The sequence below is a fragment of the Daktulosphaira vitifoliae genome, unplaced genomic scaffold (genome assembly GCF_025091365.1).
Source record: "Daktulosphaira vitifoliae isolate Bord-2020 unplaced genomic scaffold, ASM2509136v1 Scaffold_4, whole genome shotgun sequence".
In the NCBI taxonomy this organism is placed as follows: domain Eukaryota; kingdom Metazoa; phylum Arthropoda; class Insecta; order Hemiptera; family Phylloxeridae; genus Daktulosphaira; species Daktulosphaira vitifoliae.
The window spans coordinates 9,424,078-9,435,843 of record NW_026099575.1 but is presented as its reverse complement, the minus strand read 5'-3'; the positions used below and the strand labels follow the sequence as shown (position 1 = coordinate 9,435,843).

General features: G+C 28.2%; 1 long non-coding RNA gene across 1 annotated transcript; it reads right to left on the bottom strand.

The window, feature by feature from the left end:
* Positions 1 to 803: 803 nt before the first annotated feature.
* On the bottom strand, positions 804 to 8,006 carry LOC126905625 (uncharacterized). Its single transcript, XR_007704063.1, has 5 exons — positions 7,504 to 8,006; positions 7,321 to 7,408; positions 4,750 to 4,848; positions 1,694 to 1,834; positions 804 to 1,632 (listed from the first exon to the last, which is right to left on the bottom strand). It is a non-coding gene; the product is annotated as an uncharacterized LOC126905625 (long non-coding RNA).
* Between the last annotated feature and the right edge of the window lie 3,760 nt (positions 8,007 to 11,766).

Genomic DNA, 11,766 nt, shown 5'->3' with positions numbered 1-11,766 from the left:
AAATTTTGAATAATTCTTATCAGTTTGTTTAATCTCTACAGTCATACCACATATAAACATATATCTGAAGTTATAAACACACAAATATGGCTCGAGACTATTATCATTTTAAAAATAGAATATAAATGTAAAACAAAACACTGTCAAAGTGTATAAATAAATATCAATAAAATAAATAGGATAATGTTTATCATTTCACGACAATTTTATTGACATTTGACAAAATTTAAAACATCGACCAGAAATTAACGATATAGCACATACTAAGTTGAAACTGAAAGTTATTGCTATAGCTGTTAAAATGGTAATTTGTAATTTTCCGTAATAAACCGTTTACCAACCAATCTAGTATTTAATACATTACCTATAATGAATTAAGATAGTGCTAACATGTACCCATTCACGTTTATTTCATTTATGTTTTAACGATTTGAAAACAATGATTGTAAGATTATTTTATTACTGCATAAAGTTTATTGTTTATTTACAAAAAATATAACAGTATCTAATAATACACTTATCGATTATATGACTATGAAATTTAATTTATGTAAGAACTTAGAAGTGTCAGTAAAAATATTTGAGTAATAGTTTGGAAGTTGGAAGGAGCAAGGCCGTATCTGGGAGAGTTGGAGTTTTAGTTGCATTATATAATAATTAGAAAATACATATTTTTAACACAGTTAAAACATCACAATATTTGTATTCCGTCCCGCAAAACTATGTTATAGTTAAGGCTTTTGAAAAGTAGTGTTGGGGTGAAATTCCCCACATTTCCTCATTTAGGTTTTTAATTNCTTTTGAAAAGTAGTGTTGGGGTGAAATTCCCCACATTTCCTCATTTAGGTTTTTAATTTATCTATTGATCAAATTACGACTATATCACTGTTGATAATGTATAAAGTTAAAAGTTCAACAAAATAATTGTGAAATATTGTATGTAGAAAATATAACGTGCAATGGGGGGTGTGGGGGCGGAGCCCCCCACGTTATTATCTATTCATAATATAGGCGTATATTTTCAACCCTCATTCGGCACCCGAAGGGGGTAAGTAAATCTTACGAAACTCAACAAAAATCATTATTATCTAAAAATAAACAAAATTAGGGGGTGCCGCTATGTTTTGTTCAATTTTTTTTTTTAGCCTTAGTAGATAAGGACCAGCCTAGCGTATACCCATAAACATTTTTAGGACTACACCACTGATTGTTGGTAATTTATTGAAATTTCAGATATTTTACAATAAAATTTTAATAAATGTACTTACAACTGGGATCAGTCTGAAAGCTAAACAGGAAGTATTGTTCATCGTACTGTATTTTATTACTATCGAAAATTGTATTTCATTTTCAAAAGACATTGCATCACCATAAATGGTTTAAACAATTTTCCCGTAACACATTGATTATATAAATACAATTAATGTTAAAAAGATAAATAATACAAGTTTAATTAATAATTATTAATATAATAAACACAAATATAGAACATTCAGTTTATCACAATGTATTGAATAACTCGAATTTACTAAGAAAATGTCTATGTGTACTGTTTCCATAGTAATTTTAACTTAGAATTATCAAAAATAATTTACTATTATAACATCTATTATAGAATCGAGGTTTGACAGGCTGAAAAGTAAACAATATAAATCAAAATAAAATCCAAGATAACAACTAACGAAAAACTTACAGTACCATAATGGAGGAACGGCGAACAGCAAAGGAGGGCAAGCACTGGCTAAAAAAAAAACCAATAGCATAGCACTATCAACACATCGCGGGTAAAACAGAATGGAAAATTTTTGTAGCTTTACCAGAGGCTGTGCACAATCTAAAATTTACAAATCACATTAATTAATATGGTCACAACTACAATGCGAAAAAAAAATTTTTAATATTTTATTTGCTGTACAATTGCTAATACACATTTTAATAGATAATCATGTCATTGCCATTATACGTTCATTAGAGTGGCCATTATTTACACATGAAGGAAAATTTTTATGTGAAGCTTCAGGAGCGCCAGGCGTAAGTTTGTTTCTTTATGTCTTTATGTCTAACTTCATACTACATGATTAACTGGGCGCGCATAAAGGTCAAAGTTTTGGAAAAATAAGAAAAATTTCAGTGTTTTACATTTTTAGGCTACAGATTTAGTTTTACGAAAAATATTTTTATTTGAATCCTTAAATCCGCCACTGATTCTGATAAAGCTCAAATATGAAATTTAGGGGTGCAGCTAACTTGTTTGTTAAACAAAGGCAGTCAACTAAGTCAGAGCGAGCCTGCCTACAGTAATATGATTAAAAAAAAATTTGGGTCAAGGGTTGCCGGTTTGTAACTGGACCGGAAAAGTACAGAAAACTCAGTGGGCCAAATTTGTCCAATCCGGCCCTGTATAGTAATTATTAATACTTATTTAATTTTAATTTAAGGATACTTCAACAGCTAATGATTTAGTAGAAAATATTAATGAAATTAATTCAAATGTTAATCTAGATAATAATGATATTGTGTTAGTTCCCAATCAAGAAGTAATTATAATTTTTAATTTGTTATTAAATTAAAATATAAATTACTATTGAATGAATTGAAAATGTATTATCATTATAAAAAGTCATGAGCAAATATTATTATATTATAATAATAATATTATGGGTTTAATAATATAATAATATTATTAGGACCTTGATGGCTTAAGAAAGATAATAATATTACTCCTAAAGAAAAACACCCGTGTACGTCAACGAAATACATCTGAATAGATAGACAACAAATCTAAAAAAATGTTAAACTTGGGTTTAGAGCATACAAACAGAATGGGGAAAAAGATAAAAGTAAAACAAATGGGTGTACCATGTAAATGCAAAAAGAAATGCTCCAAAAAAGTTAGCGAGGAAATACATAAGGAAATATTTGGTGAATACTGGGGTTTAGGGGACCATTCAAGACAATGAGACTCTTAGTAAACAAGAACATTGCTAGAGATCAAAAAAATATTGATAAACAACGATAAATTAATAACCCTGAGTTGTATTGCCGTTTTTGATTTGCAAAAAGTTCTGACTACACCCCATGGTAAAGCAAGTTCTTTTTATTATAAGCGAAAAATTGCAGTTTATAATTTCACGGTATATGATATTGGTACAAAATTAGGTTATTGTTATATATGGAATAAGTCAGAGGCAAAACGAGGGTCGAATGAGATAGGTACATGCTTAATGAAGTTTTTGAAGTACATGACTAAAGAAGTAAAAGAATTTTGCTTCTATTCGGATAATTGCAGTGGTCAAAACAGAAATCGTTTCATTTTTGCAATGTTGGAGTATGCAGCCTTCACCCTAAAAATTTAAATCACACATAGATTTTAAGAAAAGGGGCATACCCAAAATGAGGGTGATATCATGCATGCATGCATAGAAAATGCTCAAAAAGGTAAAACTATATATGTCCCTGCTCGATGGGTAACATTAATAAGCTGTGCGAAAATTACTGGAAAACCGTACAGTGATTAAGGTATCAAATGAAGATATTTTGGATTTCAAATCATTAATTGATGACAAATTGTGTAATTGGACAACAGCTCGTGACGTTAGCAACATCAAGTGGAATACCATTAGAGAAATAGCTGTGATTTTTGAAAAGCCATTTGAACTATGCATAAAATATGATTTAAGTGCTTCAGACTTTGTTGAAATCGATATATCAAGAAAAGAAAAACAAAGGGGAAAACATCAACCTCGCTTTAAACCAATAAAAGCATACAATGGAAAATTACATATTGGAAAACCAAAGATTGCAGATTTGTTATCACTATGCTCAATGGGACTTGTTCCATCAACATACGATGATTTCTATAAGTCTCTTGAATCAACATAACAGTATAATATTATATTTTGTTTTTAATTATTTACTTTTTATTATTATAATATTTTGAATACTATGATGTTGTAAAAAGTTAATTTGATTTTATTTTGTTAATAAATCTGTGATAAAAGTAATAATATTATTTTGTGTTATTTAATTTTATTAATTATTTTATTCTCTTAAAGAATAATATTATTATGATGTTTTTGTATTATTAATTAAAAGGATTAAAATTCAAGTATTAAATTCATTAAAAATTAAATCATGATGTATTATAATTATTATTACTTAGTATTCCACGTCATTTTTCCCAAAATATATTTTTATGTTTATTCAACTTTTTTTATAGCTATTCGCCCACAATAAAGGTTGTAAGTATAGATACTACTTTTTTAATAAGTAGTATGTCTTAAAAAACCCTGAAGTCATAATTTTTTTTAAAAACTGAATCTTGTAATAATTATGGTATCCTTCATTCTACCAGTGATGTTTTTTAAAAGTATTGGTCTACACTGTAGACCAATACTTTTAAAAAACACTGTAGACTCTACAAGTTGAGACATTATATAAACACAGTCATGTGGACACAACAAACACACAGTCTGAAAGCTAAAAAGTCAAATTAATTAATACTGCTGTTAAGAAAAAGGTAATAACCGAGATTGCTGTATAATAGTCGATATATGTACACAAAAATTGAAATATATATATATATATATATATATATATATATAATGTGTGATCTGATGTATCACATATTACACCTTGCACTCAACAATAAATTAAATACCGATCGACTATATGTTTAACGTGTACAGAGCAGATAAATTTATTTCTAACAACAAAATTAATTTTATTAAATGAATCTAAATTAGTTACCCGTGTAATACAACTATTATGAATAATAGCCAGCACTATTGGCCAATGGGTCAAGACGCTATTCGACCAGTCATCCGGACAAAACAAAAGCCGCACAGACTGAAAATTACAAAATCAAATTAATTAATACTGCCATTACCATGATTATATCAACAATTTAAAAATTATACTATTAATATTGCAATTGCATTGAAATTGTCAATAACACTTTTCAATAAGAATTAATCGTAAAGGGAATAACAAATATAAATGTAGTATATTCAAACAAAAACCAACCCAGCACAGGGGGGTCGCGGCATAGTTGAATGAAGTATAATAATATCTGACAGTAATTAAAATCACTATAAAAAAAAAAAACGGTTCGATGCAAATCTTTAGATAATGTTTAAATTTAAAAAATTGGTGGATTATTCAANAAACGCTTCGATGCAAATCTTTAGATAGTGTTTAATTTTAAAAAATTGGTGGATTATTCCAAAAGCTTCATAAACTGCTAGTTCCTTATTAATATCCTGATTAAGATAAAGTATGTCGAATGAAAAAGGGATTATTAAAAAATAGTATTTCCTATAAAAAAATTATATTGATCAATACACTTTTCAAGAAGTTATAGCATTATACAGTTAAAAATGTAAAAAATAAAATTGAGAATTTTCACACAATAATAACAGTTGGTAGCCATTTTCACTGTGAAGACAAAATAAAGTCTGAAATTTTATTTAACATAATAAAGTAGATTACATTAGCTTTAATTTAAGATATATATAAAAGTGTCAGACCTTCCGGAACACTTTCAAAAGTTACGTTGAAAAAGTTCTACTTTCTATATGCATTTTTTATATTTGAAGCCCCCCCATATATAGGGAAATAGTCTGATTTAAAAAAAAAGTATATCCAATGAAAGATGTATATAAATACTACTTCTCATGAAAAAATTGTATTGATCCATACATTTTTTAAAAAGTTATAGCACTTTAAAGTAAAAAATGTAAATTATAAAATCGAAAATTTTCACACAAAAATAGCATTCGGTAGCCGTTTTCACCATGAAGACAAGTCCAGAGGTCAAATTTTTTTTTTTCAAATTAAAGTATATTACATTAGCTTTAATTTAAGATATATATAAAAGTGTCAGACCTTCCGGAACATTTTCAAAAGTTAAGTTGAAAAAGTTAATTTTTTGTGAAAAAGTTGTCATTTTAAATCCCCCCCTGTGGGCAGGTTAAGTGTCAAATTTACAAAAAAAATATACCAAATGATAGGTAAAGACATCAAGCATCTATATAAAAAAAAATTATATTGATATGTTCATTTTTGAAAAAGTTACGGCAGTTTTTAGTAAAAAAAATTGAAAAAATTTCGAAAATTAGCGATTTTTAAATTTGTAATTTTTTTGGAGGTTTCCCCCATTTACGGGGAATGAGGGAATTTTTTTCAATTTTTGAGGATAATGTCTTCAACTAGATACGATTTGTGATCTTTTGACGTATCATTGAAAGAAATCGGTTCGGTGAGAGCTGAGAAAAAGTGGTAACACACACACAAAAAAAAAAACACACATCTTAGTAAAACCAATACCTTCTCAGCTTCGCATCGAAGCTAAAATTAAATATATATATATATATAGAGAGAGAGAGAGAGAGAGAGAGAAATTGTATAGATTGATGTAGTACAAAATGCACCAATAAATAAAATACAATTTCCCATTTCTCTAATAATATTAACAATTATTATAATTCAAAAATAATCATAAAGGGAACAACAAATACATTCAAACAAAAAATTAAAAATATAAAGATTGCAAAATTAAAATAATTTTCAAAACACATTAATTATTGCCATCAATACTATTAAAAAACAACAGTCAATTACACATTTTAATAATAAAACACCACAAAGATGTTAACGAATGTGAATATAAATTAAAACCTTATGAATATGTTCAATATACATTGTAACATTGTAATCACAAATAGATAAAATACTGACCTAATTTTATTTAATAAAAAAAAAAAATTTACCCGTGTAATAAATCCTCATTCATTATAGCAAGCAGCACTTTTGGTCAACGGGTCAAGCAGCTTTTCAATCAGTCGTTTGGACACGACAGAAGCACAGTTTAAAAATTACAAAATCAAATAAATTAATACTGCCATTACCATGATTATATTAACAATTTAAAAATAATATCATCATTATTACAATTGTCATCAAATTGTCAATTATCACAACTCTCAATAACTAATAATCATTAAGGAAACAACAAATATATACACGCAAACAAAATATGAATATAAATAAAGTTGAAAAATTTAAATGTACACAACAGATTAATTATTAGCCATTAAAAATAAATATTTAATTATTACAACTACTGTACAACAATAGTCAATTACACATTTTAATAAATATTCGAGAATACCACAAAGATGTTAATGAGTGTGAATAAATAAATATGATAACAATAAGAATTTGTTGAATTTATTCAATACGCATTACACCACATTGCAGTCACCAATAGATAAAATATTGACAGACTACTTTATTTAACAGATAAAAATAATAAATTACCCGTGTAATAAATCCGTTGTCGATCAGAGTTGATCGAACGGGTTGAGCCACTATTCGACCGCAGTCCTCGGAACACAACAAACGCCATCTAAAAATTACAAAATCGAATTAAACAATAACGCCATTGTCATTGAAATATCAACAATTTAAAAAATATGTTTATTAGGATCGCTGGAAAATTACCGATCACACGTTTCGACTAATAATCGCAATAGAACTACATAATTTACAAATGACATTAATCAACAGTCATTACTGTCGTACATCGACCGTCGAAAAAATATTTAAGCGGAACCACAAACATTAAGTTCTGGCAAACATCATAAATTAAAAAATTGGAATATCACAAAATCAAAACACACGTTTCATAATAAATAAATATGCGTTACCCGCGATATAAATCAGTTCTTGGTCGTCAAGACACAACAAACGCCATTTATAAATTACAGAATCATATATGGGAAGGACAGGGCGACGGACGAAACTCGAATTATCATGAAAATAAACGACGAAGTAACGGACGACGATGGCGCGAAAAACAAAACCGTGACGTCGACGCGCTGATAACGACGTTTTAGCGGGAACACGATAACGGATAGCAAAAAATTCGCGTGGCGATCGGAAACAATAAGCGCCGTCATTGGGCGCCGGTCTCGAGACCAAAGAAAAAAAACGTGAATTTTAAAGCAGAAAAAACGAAAAATTCTTCCAGATGGCTCATATTTAGAAGGGCTTACGAAAATAGGATATAGAGAGAGACGAAAATTACGTCAATAGGATATAGAGGGAGATATAATTATTGTCAATATATCGCACAGGCCAATGTATGTTAACAGCATTATCTATGTTAATTCTACCACAGATTATATAAATGCATACACTATTAATATTTTATAGGGAATGAATGGTGATATCACAGAATAAACAGAATGGACACTGATAAATTTAATGGTAACTTACTACCAGTTATTTTGTGGGAATAATTACCAATAAGATAAATATTAGTCCGTTGTACTTTAAAAGACGTCTAAAAGTATTGTACGTTTGTGATTAAAACGTATCATTTAATAAATAACAATAAATAGGTAAAATATGATTAAACATATTCACAAATTATCTGCTGCATTTATACCACACAAATTATGTCAGTTGTCGAAAATAACTCAAATATACTCATCTTTAATAATAATATAATTGGTACTATCTTAAAGTAACTCAGTAAACCAAAATTAATATATTGATACGACAAAATGTAATAATACAATAAATCTTGTTAGGTTTGTAATTAACTGTCGATAAAATAATAAATCTAATAGAATAATTATATTAGATTTATTATTATACAATAATTATTATTGTACTTGGCATAAAAAATTGAACTTTTAGAATCTTTTTTTTTAACGAATATTCGTTTTCCAAAGAATGAAAATAAATAAGTAAAAATCAACAAAATCAGTTATAACGTATTTTTAAGACTTTTACATGAGTTTTACTGTATGTAGTGTTTTTGTGGGCTATTTATTAAGAAAACAATATTGGAGTTATTATTTTTGAATTTCTTGTAAAATTTCCTTTACTTGAGTTTTAATTTTATAATTCTAAGTTAGCAAAAAAAAAGTTATGAGACATGGATCAGTTATTTCCATTAAATTTGACTCTTCGACTCAACTTAATAGGCCCGGGAGCACGGGTTAATCTAAACGGTCCCAAATTTTGCAGTTCATTTTTTTGACCGTTAAAAAAAATTAAGGGGTAACGTAAAAAGAAAAGGCATTCGATTTTTGAGGGCCACCCTAGTGTTGATGTAATACAAAAACACGATACATTTGAGACATAATTCACCTATCAGTGACACTTAAATTTAATAATATAACATTTTGATTACATCAATAAGTCACGACACCATTGTATCTTTAGACGTCGTCTATGATTGTCTAGTATAGAGTTATTATACAATTTATTGGTAAGACTATTTGACTGATTTTGTTATCCATTATAAAAACGTTTATAAAATTGAAGAGTTTTCTCTGTTAATTTTTTTATGAAGGTCATAATTTCAATTATAGTTCGTTGTATAACGGAATGCATGGGTAATTTTTCTAAGTGCAATATTCTTACAATTTCGACCAAATTGGTTTTATGATTGATTTATACATTAAGATTTTGATTTTCAGGTTAGTATGTCATTAAATTATTACGAACGAGCGAAGAAAGCAGAGTTATAAGTTTAAAAGAGGTCTGTTTTTACGAATATGGTTGGTCCATGTTAATCGTTTGTCAAGGGTTAAACCTAAATATTTCACTGTATCGAAGGAGGAAATGGTAGTTTTATTTAGAGTGACCTCAGTACGGGCGGAGAAGTGACTTTAAGTAAAAGTTGTGTGTACCGATTTGTTCTGATTAGGTTTTATACGCTATTTATTATACCATGCGATTATCAGGTTAAGGTAGCTTGCAAGCTAGCAGACCTTCATATGGCAACATCTAAGTTTTCATGTGTTGAGATAATGGCATTTTATTAAAAAGATGTATTTGTATTTATTGAAGTAATTGTAAACGGAGGCCAACTTATCATAGTATTAGCAGCTGTCATTGTAGATATATAATGTAGTATCACATTTTAATAAATGTAATAAATAATACATATACTTAAAAAAAATATATCACCAAATCAATGTTCTCCCGTCGATAAGATGAATAAAAAATAATACCCTTACACAAAATTCAACTACCCTTTTACGTATTTCATAAAACGCCCACGTAAAATATTTTATCACATTTACCAATCAAGTACAACAAAAAATATCCTAAAAATCTCACCAGAAATCGCTAAACTTGTTTTTTGGGCAATAAAAAGGCCATTTTTTCCCAAAGAAAAAGCTCTCTCCTCTTCCTAGTAAATGTTCACATACATGGAATCTGCGTCAGCATATAGTTCGTTCTTAGTTATAATTCATATCAGATCTGTATTATTTTACATTCCATTTTTTAATCGCTCAGACTTAAAAGAATTATTATATATTTTATTTTAGGCCGAACACTTTTGGTGATACAAACATTTCAACACATAAAACGTATTGGTATTTGGATTATTTATTTTTATTATTTACCTTAACACAAATAAAAACTTAATTAGATTGCATTGTGTTTTATTAATAATTGGAGCGCCATAACCTGGTTAAACAGAGTACTAACATTATAATATCGTAGTCAAGGTTTCAACTAATTATAAGCGTTCTCTAAAGTGTCTCTCTACTTGTCGACCAGCCAGTCTGATCTCTGTCACAACGCGAGCAATTGGAGTATAAGACACTAGTATCATCTATTGTGCAAAGAACTGAATTAAGCTCGCATCTACCCTAGATCATTCTATGGATGACTGAAGAGACTTAGGCCATTTGGAAATAGTTTATTGCACAAGAAAGTTGTGTTATATAGAATTTCTTTATTGGTCTTACAAATCGTTAGATTAAAATTGCGTTAATATAAAACATTACGTACAAGACCAAAGAACATACCACATAAACATACAAAAGACTGTTGGAAATAGTCAATATGTTCGACTTGCGATTATCGCGTTGATTTCAAGATTTTTGAATTTTGATTTCGACGCGACTGAGACCTCTAGACTAATTTAGCTTCCACAAGAGCTTGTATGTTCTTCGTTCGCTGGTTAGACTAAAAGTCCCCATGAATTTTTAGTTTACTAGATCTTTTATACTAATTTTTTACCGATATTTTGGCCAACAACAAATAACGATGTTAAAACAAATTTTTTCATTAATTCAAAAATAAATGTTATTTAACAGTTGCCATAGATTGTTTTCAGCCAATATTTAAATTATATTTTTTCGAAATATACAGAGTGATTGACTAACAATGCCTCACGGAATTTTCTTTAAAATATTGGTGTTATCATATATGTAATTATTTTATTTGTTATAAATCTTTGTTGAGCTACTTAGCAAGAAAAATAAAGATTCCACATTCATCCCTTAACCCTCTATATTTATATTCATCCCTCAAATCAATATCAACTTTAGTTTTTCAAGTAGTAACCCATTTTTTTTATTAATCTGTTAAGCATAAAAAATAAAATTCTCAAAAAAAAAAAAATCAATTTTTGTAAATATGAAAAAATTAATTTTTTGAGAAAAAGTGGTTCATTTTAAATCCCCCCATGTGGGCAAGTAAAGGGTCAGTATGGAAAAAAACTATACCAAATGATAGGTAAAGACATCTTGCATCTATAAAAAAAATAATTATATTGATTTGGTTATTTTTAAAAAATTATGGCAATTTTAAGTAAAAAAAATTGAAAAATTTTCGAAAATTAGCGATTTTAAATTCGTAATTTTTTTGGAAGTTTCCCCCATTTACGGGGAACGAGGGAATTTTTTTCAATTTTTGAGGGTAATGTCTTTGATTAGATACGATTTGTGATCT